Below are 12,581 nucleotides of genomic sequence, written 5' to 3'. Positions count from 1 at the left end.
TGCGACTTCTCTCAAGTGGATAACCACCAATTTTTCAGTTTTCTTTGTGTTTAGCGTTTGTTCTTTTATATAAAAGTTGGATTTATCTGGAGACAATGTTGCACGTCGGATCGAACAATTCATAGTTAAAAGATGTTCGCCTCGGAGGAACACATCCGCTGGCACCAAACTCGACCGCCCACCTGTGTGAGGGGGTGGAGAGGCAACTTTGAAATCTTGAATGGGACCCTCCCCGCCCCTCTTTTATTTTTTTATTTTACTTTTTTTCAGAATTTGAAAAAATTACCCACCTTTTGTCTGGAATACATTCTTCCGTTTCGCAACACATGACGCTCTGTAATCGGAAAATCAAAATTGTTATAAAGCAGCATGTTTCAAAATGCTATCCAAAGACAGTTGAATTAACCCCCCACCACTACGGTACGATGTTAGGAGAGGCAATTATTTCGTAGCTTTTAATGAGAGTGCACTGCATCTTATGATGTGGTAGTCCGCTACACGGACACGATGACCCGTCGATTAGTCCCATTTTCTTTAACGTTGAGATTGGGGTTTCCCATCAAAAGTTGTGTAATAATTACCTCTCTCACCCTCGCACCGTGGAAGTAGGGAATTAATTCAAGTGTCATTGGATAGCATTTTGAAACACGATTTTCTAGCCCATTTTGATTTTTCCGACTACAGTGCCATCTGTCGCGGGACGAAAAAAATGTTCCAGACAAAGCCTGTGTATTTTTTTACCTTAGAATCCGATTCTACAATAAAAATGGGGATTCCCATTTAAAATTTCAAAGTTGCCTTCCCGCCCCCGACACATGGGGTGACGTGGACGGTCGAGCTTGGTATCATTAGATGTTCTCCTCCAGGATGAACATTTTTCAACTAAAACTTGTTTAGATCCGATCTGTAGTTTTCCAGATATTTCGGTGTCTTCAGATATATTTAATACCATAAATATACTAAGGGGCCACCAAAGTTTCCGTTTGTGCGTTCCTGTAGTATATTGCAAGGTAGCGCGACTCTGATGCAGGTATATGACCACCGACATGGAGGCAAGGAATTCTTGTGGCATTAGTGTCTTTCTGACGTGCGTGCAATAAATGCGGAAACGTGAACCATGAAGCCGTTGTTAACAAATGCTTCAAACACAACGAACGTGATGTTATTATTTTCTTGGCTGTCAAAGGACAAACACCGGTAGACGTTCATCGGAGAATGAAGTAAGTATATGAGGTGGCATGTCTGCCAAAAACCACCGTTGGTAGAATAGTGGACTCAACGGCCCCCGAACGGAAACTTTTTGATCGCGCCTTATATTTTATGTAGAGGTTTAGTAGTTGACGTACATAATTATGTATTTGTTTGAACAGCAGTCTACAAAGTACTTGGTGGAACTGAGATCGTCCCAAATGTCCTCCATCAGCAACTCTCTGTTTTTGCTCAGGTGTGGATTCAATAAAGAATTCATTTATGTTTGCACCTCCAGAGAAAATTATTTCTGTTGAATTTATAATACAAGGGATTTTATTTTACGTAACATTTTGTATACACTTTCAAAATTATATAAATAACTTGTTTGTTTTCATCTTGTAGTCAGATTTTAATCTTTTTGCTGTGTAATACGAGGTTAGTGTATAGAAATGACCGGGCAACGTCAATTAATTTGCTAGTATTTCACGAACAATTGAAAATATCTAATGAAAATAAGTTAAAAACGACAATTTTTACCCAATGATTAAAATTTCTAACTTTCTGTATATACAGAGTTATATTGGCTACAGTGGATTTTATGGAGCGATATATTTGATTAGAACTCCTCTAGCTTGTGAAAAGAAGAGCAGTGTGATCGTCCGCAGCTCGTGGTCGTGCGGTAACGTTCTCGCATCCCACGCCCGGGTTCCCGGGTTCGATTCCCGGCGGGGTCAGGGATTTTCTCTGCCTCGTGATGACTGGGTGTTGTGTGCTGTCCTTAGGTTAGTTAGGTTTAAGTAGTTCTAAGTTCTAGGCGACTGATGACCATAGATGTTAAGTCCCATAGTGCTCAGAGCCATTTTTTTGAGCAGTGTGATCCATATAACCGTTAGCAGCGAACCTTTCCCCAGAATTCTGCCAGTACAGCGCACTTTTAACCGTTTTTGTTGTGTGTACTCCGAACGATAAGTGAAAGTCCGCTGTTCATACAGAATTTATTCTCAGATTTCATACAGTTTCCGAGAATAGCATTGCACAGCGAAGGACATTAGGGAAAAGAAATACTAATCCTCGGAACAGTCCAAGGACCAGATGGATAGTGATAGTAATAGTTAAAGGATATTTTTTGCACCACTTTCGGTGAAATATATTTATGTCAGAGATTAAATTACGGTCCCAAACACGTGTTTCATACGCCGTAGCAAGATCTTTTATCATAGTGAATAATACCTTGGCATTAGCTAGTTGCATAACAGCTAGAGAGGTCGGCACTACATTCATACATTCCACAGAGTACTAAACGCGTTTAACGTGTCCGTCTAAGAGAGAATTTGCTACTTTAATCCCGCTGTAAGTGAAAAGAAAGTTCTTGCTAGTCGTAGGAGTGCGTCAGGAATAACGTTGATAATTCTCGTGTGAATTCGTTATTAAAAATTGTTTGTTTACCTGTGTTGTCCAACTGACGGTTCTGAGATTAGCGTTTCTTTTTGTTTAGTTCATTTCACAGTCGCGTTACTTAAGCTGTAAAGAGTATTGGTCGAATAAATTCCCAAAGCACTAAACATTCCCCGTCTCGGATTGAACGAAGGGCCGTAGACAGAAACTTCGGCGTTATTGCCGCCCACGAGGGGTTAGCTACGCGAGATAAAGCTGGTCTAGAAGAAAACGCGATTTTGCCAGACACCGCCTGCCCGAAACCTCAGAACACATAATTACATTTCGAAGTACCGACGGACACGCGATCGCGTTTCTTCCGAGTTGTTGATGGAAGAAACAGATTTCTGTACTACGCTGTTTCTCAGTACCATTACTCGCAAAGGAGAACATCGTTAATAAAAGGGTTCAGATAGGTCGTAACCAGAGAGCATCAAGCAAATCCTGAGTCTAAAGCTGCACGCGAGGATTGACTTGAGTGTGTGCGACAAGAGGATTTTGAGTACACCGTTCTTCTTTTGTTAACACACTGTTCTGTGCTTCGGATACAGACGTTTCAATGCGTGAAGAATGAGTTATCATTTGAAACTTATTTCAGTTGCCGTCGGGAATGAATTCAGTGATAGGGGGCACTAGAGCGGAAGATTTTATAATTTTCAACTCCAACTTGTATCTGATCAAATCAGTGATCAACTTCCAGCAAATTAGTCCTCGTATGCAAAACAGAGGATTACTGTTTTGTCATGCAGCTACAAAACGATTAAAATTTTCGGTATTACAATATCATAGGTCCTAGACTGTTTTATCGTCTATTCAATGTACGACTCTCACATAACACCTAATTTTGATTCCCCATCTTGATGAAGACAGGGTAACACCCAAGCTCTTGGAATACCTATTATATGACACTGGTGCTCCAACTAATTTGCTACTGATGGGTGGCTTATTTCTTTTAAATCTTGATGACTCCACTAATATTAGAACATGATTCTTTTAATTAGCTACTTGTAATTCAACAGTTATACTACACTCCTGGAAATTGAAATAAGAACACCGTGAATTCATTGTCCCAGGAAGGGGAAACTTTATTGACACATTCCTGGGGTTAGATACATCACATGATCACACTGACAGAACCACAGGCACATAGACACAGGCAACAGAGCATGCACAATGTCGGCACTAGTACAGTGTATATCCACCTTTCGCAACAATGCAGGCTGCTATTCTCCCATGGAGACGATCGTAGAGATGCTGGATGTAGTCCTGTGGAACGGCTTGCCATGCCATTTCCACCTGACGCCTCAGTTGGACCAGCGTTCGTGCTGGACGTGCAGACCGCGTGAGACGACGCTTCATCCAGTCCCAAACATGCTCAATGGGGGACAGATCCGGAGATCTTGCTGGCCAGGGTAGTTGACTTACACCTTCTAGAGCACATTCGGTGGCACGGGATACATGCGGACGTGCATTGTCCTGTTGGAGCAGCAAGTTCCCTTGCCGGCCTAGGAATGGTAGAACGATGGGTTCGATGACGGTTTGGATGTACCGTGCACTATTCAGTGTCCCCTCGACGATCACCAGTGGTGTACGGCCAGTGTAGGAGATCGCTCCCCACACCATGATGCCGGGTGTTGGCCCTGTGTGCCTCGGTCGTATGCAGTCCTGATTGTGGCGCTCACCTGCACGGCGCCAAACACGCATACGACCATCATTGGCACCAAGGCAGAAGCGACTCTCATCGCTGAAGACGACACGTCTCCATTCGTCCCTCCATTCACGCCTGTCGCGACACCACTGGAGGCGGGCTGCACGATGTTGGGGCGTGAGCGGAAGACGGCCTAACGGTGTGCGGGACCGTAGCCCAGCTTCATGGAGACGGTTGCGAATGGTCCTCGCCGATACCCCAGGAGCGACAGTGTCCCTAATTTGCTGGGAAGTGGCGGTGCGGTCCCCTACGGCACTGCGTAAGATCCTACGGTCTTGGCGTGCATCCGTGCGTCGCTGCGGTCCGGTCCCAGGTCGACGGGCACCTGCACCTTCCGCCGACCACTGGCGACAACATCGATGTACTGTGGAGACCTCACGCCCCACGTGTTGAGCAATTCGGCGGTACGTCCATCCGGCCTCCCGCATGCCCACTATACGCCCTCGCTCAAAGTCCGTCAACTGCACATACGGTTCACGTCCACGCTGTCGCGGCATGCTACCAGTGTTAAAGACTGCGATGGAGCTCCGTATGCCACGGCAAACTGGCTGAAACTGACGGCGGCGGTGCACAAATGCTGCGCAGCTAGCGCCATTCGACGGCCAACACCGCGGTTCCTGGTGTGTCCGCTGTGCCGTGCGTGTGATCATTGCTTGTACAGCCCTCTCGCAGTGTCCGGAGCAAGTATGGTGGGTCTGACACACCGGTGTCAATGTGTTCTTTTTTCCATTTCCAGGAGTGTATATTTTCTGATGATGTAAAACTATTTCTTTAATTTTATCTATCTGCTGAATTTCTTGATTGGGGGACGACGACGGTTTATATACAGGGTGTTTCAGAATTACGCCACAGACTTCGAGGTGAAGCAGAAGGTTTCTTGAGGAACAAAATGAGTATAGGAACAAGTGTCCAGGAATGTCGTCCAACGACACTACAGAGCGTCGAAGGTAAACGCGACGGCGCCTGTATATGTATGTACTGTATATGCAGGGTGATTCAGTGATGTTACAGAGTTTCAGGGATCATGAAGAAGAATAGATGTCTCAGTTTAAGGGACCCTATTCCGGAAATTTAAGAGTCGAAAGTTACAAGCGGATATAGTTGTGATACATTTGACAGTGGAATACATGTTGTTGTTTGGTAGGCAACTTGCAGAGATGGTAGTGTGGACTAAAAAAAGAGAAAAAGTCCAGTAAGCATGGGCTCTAAAACGCTTATGTAAGGAGCTAATAACACTTCTTCGTCTTCGCTATCATGAAATACATATCCACTATTGAACAAGTTCTCATAGCTCTTAAAGTATACATTTTAGAACCTATGTTTATTAGACATATCATCAGAAAGTTGTCTGCCATACGATGTTAGCAACAAGAGTTCCGGTACATGTATTACATTGTCAGATGTATCAGAACGATTTTCGCTAACAACTTTTGACTCGTTCGTTTCACGGGTTCCTGCTCTTATTTTGTTCATCAAGACACTTTGAGAGGTGGCATGAGCCCCCTCTCATATTTCTATCTTACTCTGTGTAATTCGATTTTCCTCTCTAATTGCATGCGGTGAAAAGTTGCTATTCCTTCACACGCAGACTTCCCACGCAGCGTCTTTTGTCACTCGGGTGGTCCGGTGACAGGCGGATTCTGTTGATCTTGAAAGGGTTAAGCCGACGGTTGTGAGGGAGTCGAGTGCATGCTTTCCGGACGCCGACATTGTCATAAGAGCGGGGGCGACACCCCCACAGAGCCTGACGGAACGGCTGGGCTAGAGATTCCGTTACTTCGCAGAAACTTAGTGAAAACACTTTCCAGCGAGACGTGGGAATGACTTGTGTTCCCAGGCTGTCTTGGCGGGAAAACTTCCGCGTTTTCTGCAAAATCGTAACTGTGATTGGTTTGCTCAGGGGATAGCTCCGTGACGTAGCAAAATCGGCGCAGAAATTGGCGCCAAGTATCTCCATTGGTGGAATAGTAGCGCTTGGGCAATAGAGTGGAATTTTCCGCCGGTTTTCGAGTTGCTGATTGGAACGTTTAACCACGGCCACTGTCCTGGGGGCGGGAATGCTCTGTGTTTGGCTTGTACGGGTGCTCTTGAGTAGAGTCGGCTCTCACCTTTCGGTCGGAGTAGGTTACAAGACTGAGCTCTCGCTGCTCTGGACAACCTGCCTTCCGTTGGCTGTCTAATATACTTTTATTTAATTGTAACTGTTTGACGAAGTTGCTAAAGTTTCGACTTCAACGTAACTTTCCGAGTACAGTTGGCAATTGAGCGTTCTGTGTACAAGCGGCCTATGTTGTCCGTCTTGAGCACATTTGGCTAAAGTTGACTGTACTGTGTGACTTTTCTTGTTAAAATCACTCACTGTACTGTCAGTGATTGTGTAGCGAGCCTTCTTCGTCTTCCTCAGAGGCGTATTTGTGTTGCTAGGAAGTCTTCAGTCTGGAACAACCAGACCAGGAGAATTTGTTTCGGACTATACTCCCGACATTATCATCACCACGGCAGGACGTCGAAGCAACCAGCTATCGCCTCCGGTATGCGAGATCGTGTACTTGCAGTTAAGAAGACAGTTTGGTAATGTACGTCTGCAGCACCGGTAAATCAGGGAATTTTGCTAGGTGACAGTCAGAGCTCAGCAGAGCACGCCTGTTCGTCTTTTCTTTGTTCTGTCTTGGGTGTTCATTGTCTGAGTTATCACTACTGTAGCAGCAATTAATGTTGGATTAGCTGGGTGTTTCTCTTAAGATTTGAGTTGCAAGGAATTGGCTCCACAAACCACTTGGTTATAAATGTCACAATCTAGTTTATGGACAACTTCACCTTCACAGCATTTATTTGAGTATCCAATTTGACGTATTGTAAATGTTTCATGTGTTTTGTTTATTATTTTGAGTTTAGTCATAATAAATTAAATTGTTAATTTGGACAGAACTTTCATTCAGTCAATCGGTAGAGCAACCCTTTCATTTCTCACTACGTTAATGAAACTTTCCTTTATCTAATTAATTTCTATCCAATTAAATTATTGCAGGTGCCAAACTCTTTTCTACTCCACTTGCAGGGTCGATTACAGTCAGTTAGCGTTTCTTCTTAATCCATGTGCAACAGCAAAAGTCGGAGTTAGAAAAGCGGGGGCTTAGAGCATATTTTCCATATGAAGATTCGAGAAGAATTTAGTGTTAAATACACTGCTAGCCCCAGCACCTCACAGCTTCTGACATCCACTCGAACTTTGTCGGCGTAATTCTGAAATACCCAGTATATTAACCACACAGGTATGGGATGCTACTAAAGTTGCAGTAAAGGTAAAATTGAAACAATAAAATAGATTGTTGGAGTAAAAGAAGATCTGAACGAAGAAGGAACAGCACAACTCGATATACCAGGCAAGAACAAAAGCTGAAAAATTTAGTCTGGCGAAAGGAAAAAAGAGTCCATTCTGAGATAGTATGAGCGCAAACAAAAGCTTAAGCAAAACTCTGAAAATACCCTTTGCGGCACCTCGCGTGTTCCAGTAGGGGCAAAACGTGAATTTCAGAGATTCATTTCTTTGTTCTCATATTTCGCTCTCTCAGGAGGGGACTGACATATAGTGTATACGAAATACAGCATGAAGGAACAGGTTGTTTATGGCCCGGCACGTGGAAACGGCGAAAATGGTCGGCTGTTAACTTGTTGCTGTCGTGAGCATCTACCGAAAGTAGTTGAAGGACAGAGAAACCACGGGTAGACGAAGTAGTGTTGTACGTCCACACCTCATCACAGTACGTTGAGCTGGGAGACTTGCCCCCTATCTGTAAAACAGGTTAGTTGGTTACTGTGGCAGATGTGACGTCAGAATACAATGTTGGTACAGGGACAAGTGTTTCGGACCGCACCAGTGAGCGCACATTACTGAACATGGGTCTACGCAGCACACGAACCCCTTCGTGTTCCAATGTTGACCCAACGAATCGGCAGTTACGATTGCAATGGGCAGGGGATCATGAAGACTGGACCATGGATCAGTTGCATAACGCCGGTGGTCGTGTACGGATACGCCGCAATTCAAGCGAACGGCTTCTCGAAGTAGGCACCACGCCTCGGAAACAGGCCAGTGGATGCAGTGTTCTGTGTGCCACGGGGGTGACGTTTAGGGCTTCCATTGGACCTATCGTAGTAATCAAAGACACCATGACAGCTGTAGGCTACGAGAACATTTTTGCTGACCACGTACATAGGGTCATACTTGCCTTCCCGACGGCAGTGACACGTTCCAGCAGTATAACTGTCCATGTCACAATCCCAGATCCGCACTACTCTTATTTGATGAGCGTTATAATGAATTCACACTGATGCTTTGCCCACCAAATTCGCCTGACCTGAACCCGGTGGAACACACGTGGGACCATATCGGGCGCCAGCCTACAAACCAGCGGCCCGTAAATTTATGAGCATTGCGTGATCTCTCCGTACACGTCTAGTGCCATTTACCTCCGTGCACATCCGAAGGACAGGCTTTTTGGCTCATGAGTGTAAACTAACTCCCTCTGCCTAACCTTCCTGTGACGAAGAGGGCCGGCCGCGGTGGTCTAGCGGTTCTAGGCGCGCAGTCCGGAACCGCGCGACTGTTACGACCGTGCTTGGCAAAATGGCACTATCCAAAATCAGCGCGGGCCGTTGTGACCAAGCGGTTCTAGGCGCTTAAGCCCGGGACCGCGCTGCTGTTTCGGTCGCAGGTTCGAATCCTGCCTCGGGCATGTATGGGTGTGATGTCCTTAGGTTCGTTAGGTTCAAATGGCTCTGAGCACTATGCGACTTAACTTCTGAGGTCATCAGTCGCCTAGAGCTTAGAACTAATTGAATCTAACTAACCTAAGGACATCACACACATCCATGCCCGAGGCAGGATTCGAACCTGCGACCGTAGCGGTCGCTCGGCTCCAGACTGTAGCGCCTAGAACCGCACGGCCACTCCGGCCGGCTGTTAGTTAGGTTTAAGTAGTTCTAAGTCCAGGGAACTGATGACGTCAGATGTGAAGTCCCATAGTGCTTAGATCCATTTGAACCATTTTGAAACAAAACCGGTGGCGTGGAAAGACGTGCTACTGTTCAGCAATTGACTGCCCAGATGAATCAAAGGGCTACCAACAGTCTCTCCTCTACGACCGTTATTTCCGCAACTGTATGTCCACTGATTTTCAGATGAATCACGTTTTATGCTCCATCTCACAGTTGACCGTTGGCATTTAAGGCATGAAACATCTGAAAGCGAAAGGTCCTGACCGGAGGAGGGAGCGTTATGGCTGGGGAATGTTTTCGTGACATTCTCTGGGTGATCTTGTCATTCTGGAAGGCGCAATGGGTCAACATAAATATGCACGTATCCTTGGGGAACATGTACACCCGTTCATGCAGTTTGTTCTTCCTCAGCACGGTGCCACATACTAGCAGGACAATGCTACGTATCACACAGCTCGCAGTGTACGTGCGTGTTTCGAAGTGCACCAGGATGAGTTTACGGTGCTCTTTTGGCCGCCAAACCCCCCGGATTTAAGCCTTATCCAGAATCTGCGGGACCACCGGGATCGGGCGGTTCGCGCCATGGATGCTCACTGGAGAAACTTAATGCAGCTGGACACGGCTCTGGAGCCGACATGGCTCCACACCCCTGTCAGTACATTCCAGAACGTCACTGACTCTCTTCCTGCACATCTCTCGCTGCAAAAGGTGGTTTTGCAAGCTTCCGCGAGGTAGTCACATTAATGTGTACTTACAGGCAGCCCCAACAATGTAGCGACACTACGGCATCTGTTCGCGGTCCTTTCTTGTTTGCTGCGCACAATTAGCTGGCGGTCGTAATATACAGTAATCGGCCAAAACGCTATGACCACTGCGCACTGCGACAATGGGTGCCACTTGGTGGTGTTGCGGGCACGTAACGCAGTAGCAAAAGTATATAAGCAAAGCAGACACCAGGGGGAATATATGGGCTGCAAACAGGAAATCCATTGAGATAAGCGACTTTAACGAAGGGTGTATTATTATTAAGCAGAGCCTGTGAACGAGTATCTCGAAAACTGCGAAGGTGATCGAATGTTTACGTGCTATTATCTTGATTATCTACAGAAAGAGGTAGGAGGAGAGTGAAACTCCTTCTAGGCACTAAATGATTGGACGTCCGCGACTCTTCACAGAACATGGGGTTCGGAGGATAAATGGTGACCTGTAATATCTCTGCCACAATGATGGTGCACACACCAGCGTACATTGCTAAATATGCAGCTGTGCAGCAGACCACGCGTACTTGTTCACGTGTTGACCAAACGACATCGTCAGTTAAGAGTGCACTGGTCACGGGACCATCGGGATTCGACTGTCCATCTATGGCAACATGTCGGATCTTCGTGGGAATTACATTTTTGCTACACTAGGTCGATGGTCGTCTCCACAAATGCCGTCATCGAGGTCCCAAGATGCTGCTCCAGGCGGGTGTAAAATGAAAGTCCGCAGCTCGTGGTCGTGCGGTAACGTTCTCGCTTCCCACGCCCGGGTTCCCGGGTTCGATTCCCGGCGGGGTCAGGGATTTTCTCTGCCTCGTGATGACTGGGTGTTGTGTGATGTCCTTAGGTTAGTTAGGTTTAAGTAGTTCTAGGGGACTGATGACCATAGATGTTAAGTCCCATAGTGCTCAGAGCCATTTTGTAAAATGAATGTGCGCAACGGAAAATAACAAACGCTACAATGATGATTTGGCCCTGTCTGACTACCACCTGAAGCAGATCTTATGATCTCTTCCTTCTCTTTTAATATGTAATTTACAATCTAAACATAAATGTATTATGAAGGCAACTAATACTACTAAATGATAAACGTTGTTGTTCAATATATTTTTATTATAGATTAAAATCAACCCTGTAAGTCCAATTGTTTATATTTCCTAGCTAAAATTATTAATCAATTGCCCAACTCTTCCCCTTATTATGACTGCGCAATCTAGTATCGATATAACCGTATGTACTGCGTCCGGTGCATCGAAGTGATGGTTCTCGTAATCGTCTGCGACGATGGAAGAACTCCAGCCACAAATAAACTCTTTCAAACACTAGGACGGCAGAAGGCGGTTCTCTGACTAATATACTCTAATACTGTCATCTCCTTTCCATGTTCTACAGACGAGAAACGCGAACTCGCAGCTACAAGGACGCAGTTCAGATAGCGTCTCAACGTAAGTATAAGCAGAAGTAGTGCTCTCAATTACTGAACACTGCGTACTCAACGACGACTTCCATCCCGGAGGTGAACTCCAGAATCGCATAGGTTCGCAACAGTACAGTGCGTAACTGTTGTAGCTATAAACTGTCCTGAGAGCTAAGACAGCAAGTCCGTCTGCACCAACAAAGCTGATATCGAGCGACCGTCACACACGTGCGCTCACTACGGAATACCTCGTCCCTCCACCGCTGGCCACCCAGCAAGGCTCGGCTCTCCAGCCTCGTAATTCCGAAAACGAATCATATTCCCGAAACCACGGAATATTCTCACTCTCCACAGATTCTTCCGAACGCCCACCAACCATATTTTCGTCTTTTGTCGTCCAGCGCGGAAAGTTTGTGAGGAAAAACCTATACTCATACAATGGTACGCTTCTGAGTAAAAATCCTCGGAAGTAACCCAGCCTGCGTGGTTTCCAAAGTGCCGCTTCTTCGTTCCTCTCACCTGCGTCCAAGATTTGCAGAGTTCCCGGTTATCCTTCTCGTCCTGCTACAATAGCGGCAGGCCGTCACCCTATTGTGCTCCAGAGCTCAGGTACGGTACCACGACACCCGTCTAGCTACTACCTGTTCTTAAACAGGACCAACACATCTGCGGGCTTTCCACCCAGAGCTTGAGTTCTGTCTGCCGTTTCATCTCCACTGGCGTTCCAACCTCTGCTAGTATAGGCAATCATTCATTAAGCCGTTCTGCTAATAAAGACACTCCCGTCACCTTTCATGCAATAAGTGTTAACAGTTATTTACAAGGCGTACGTGACAATGTCAGTCTCCTTTAAATATTCATATACAGGGTGTTACAAAAACGTACGGCCAAACTTTCAGGAAACATTCCTCACACACAAATAAAGAAAAGATGTTATGTGGACATGTGTCCGGAAACGCTTAAATTCCATGTTAGAGCTCATTTTAGTTTCGTCAGTATGTTCTGTACTTCCTCGATTCACCGCCAGTTGGCCCAATTGCTTCCTCGATTCACCGCCAGTTGGCCCAATTGA

General features: G+C 45.9%; 1 protein-coding gene across 1 annotated transcript in view; it reads left to right on the top strand.

Moving 5' to 3' along the window:
• Positions 1–12,581, top strand: part of LOC126474571 (tRNA dimethylallyltransferase-like) — a 627,506-nt gene that overhangs the window by 122,281 nt on the left and 492,644 nt on the right. The gene's annotated exons all lie outside the window — the stretch shown is intronic.

Source organism: Schistocerca serialis, chromosome 4 (assembly GCF_023864345.2).
Source record: "Schistocerca serialis cubense isolate TAMUIC-IGC-003099 chromosome 4, iqSchSeri2.2, whole genome shotgun sequence".
Taxonomy (NCBI): domain Eukaryota; kingdom Metazoa; phylum Arthropoda; class Insecta; order Orthoptera; family Acrididae; genus Schistocerca; species Schistocerca serialis.
Note: the sequence above shows the minus strand (reverse complement) of the source record. Positions and strands in the feature narration are given on the sequence as shown.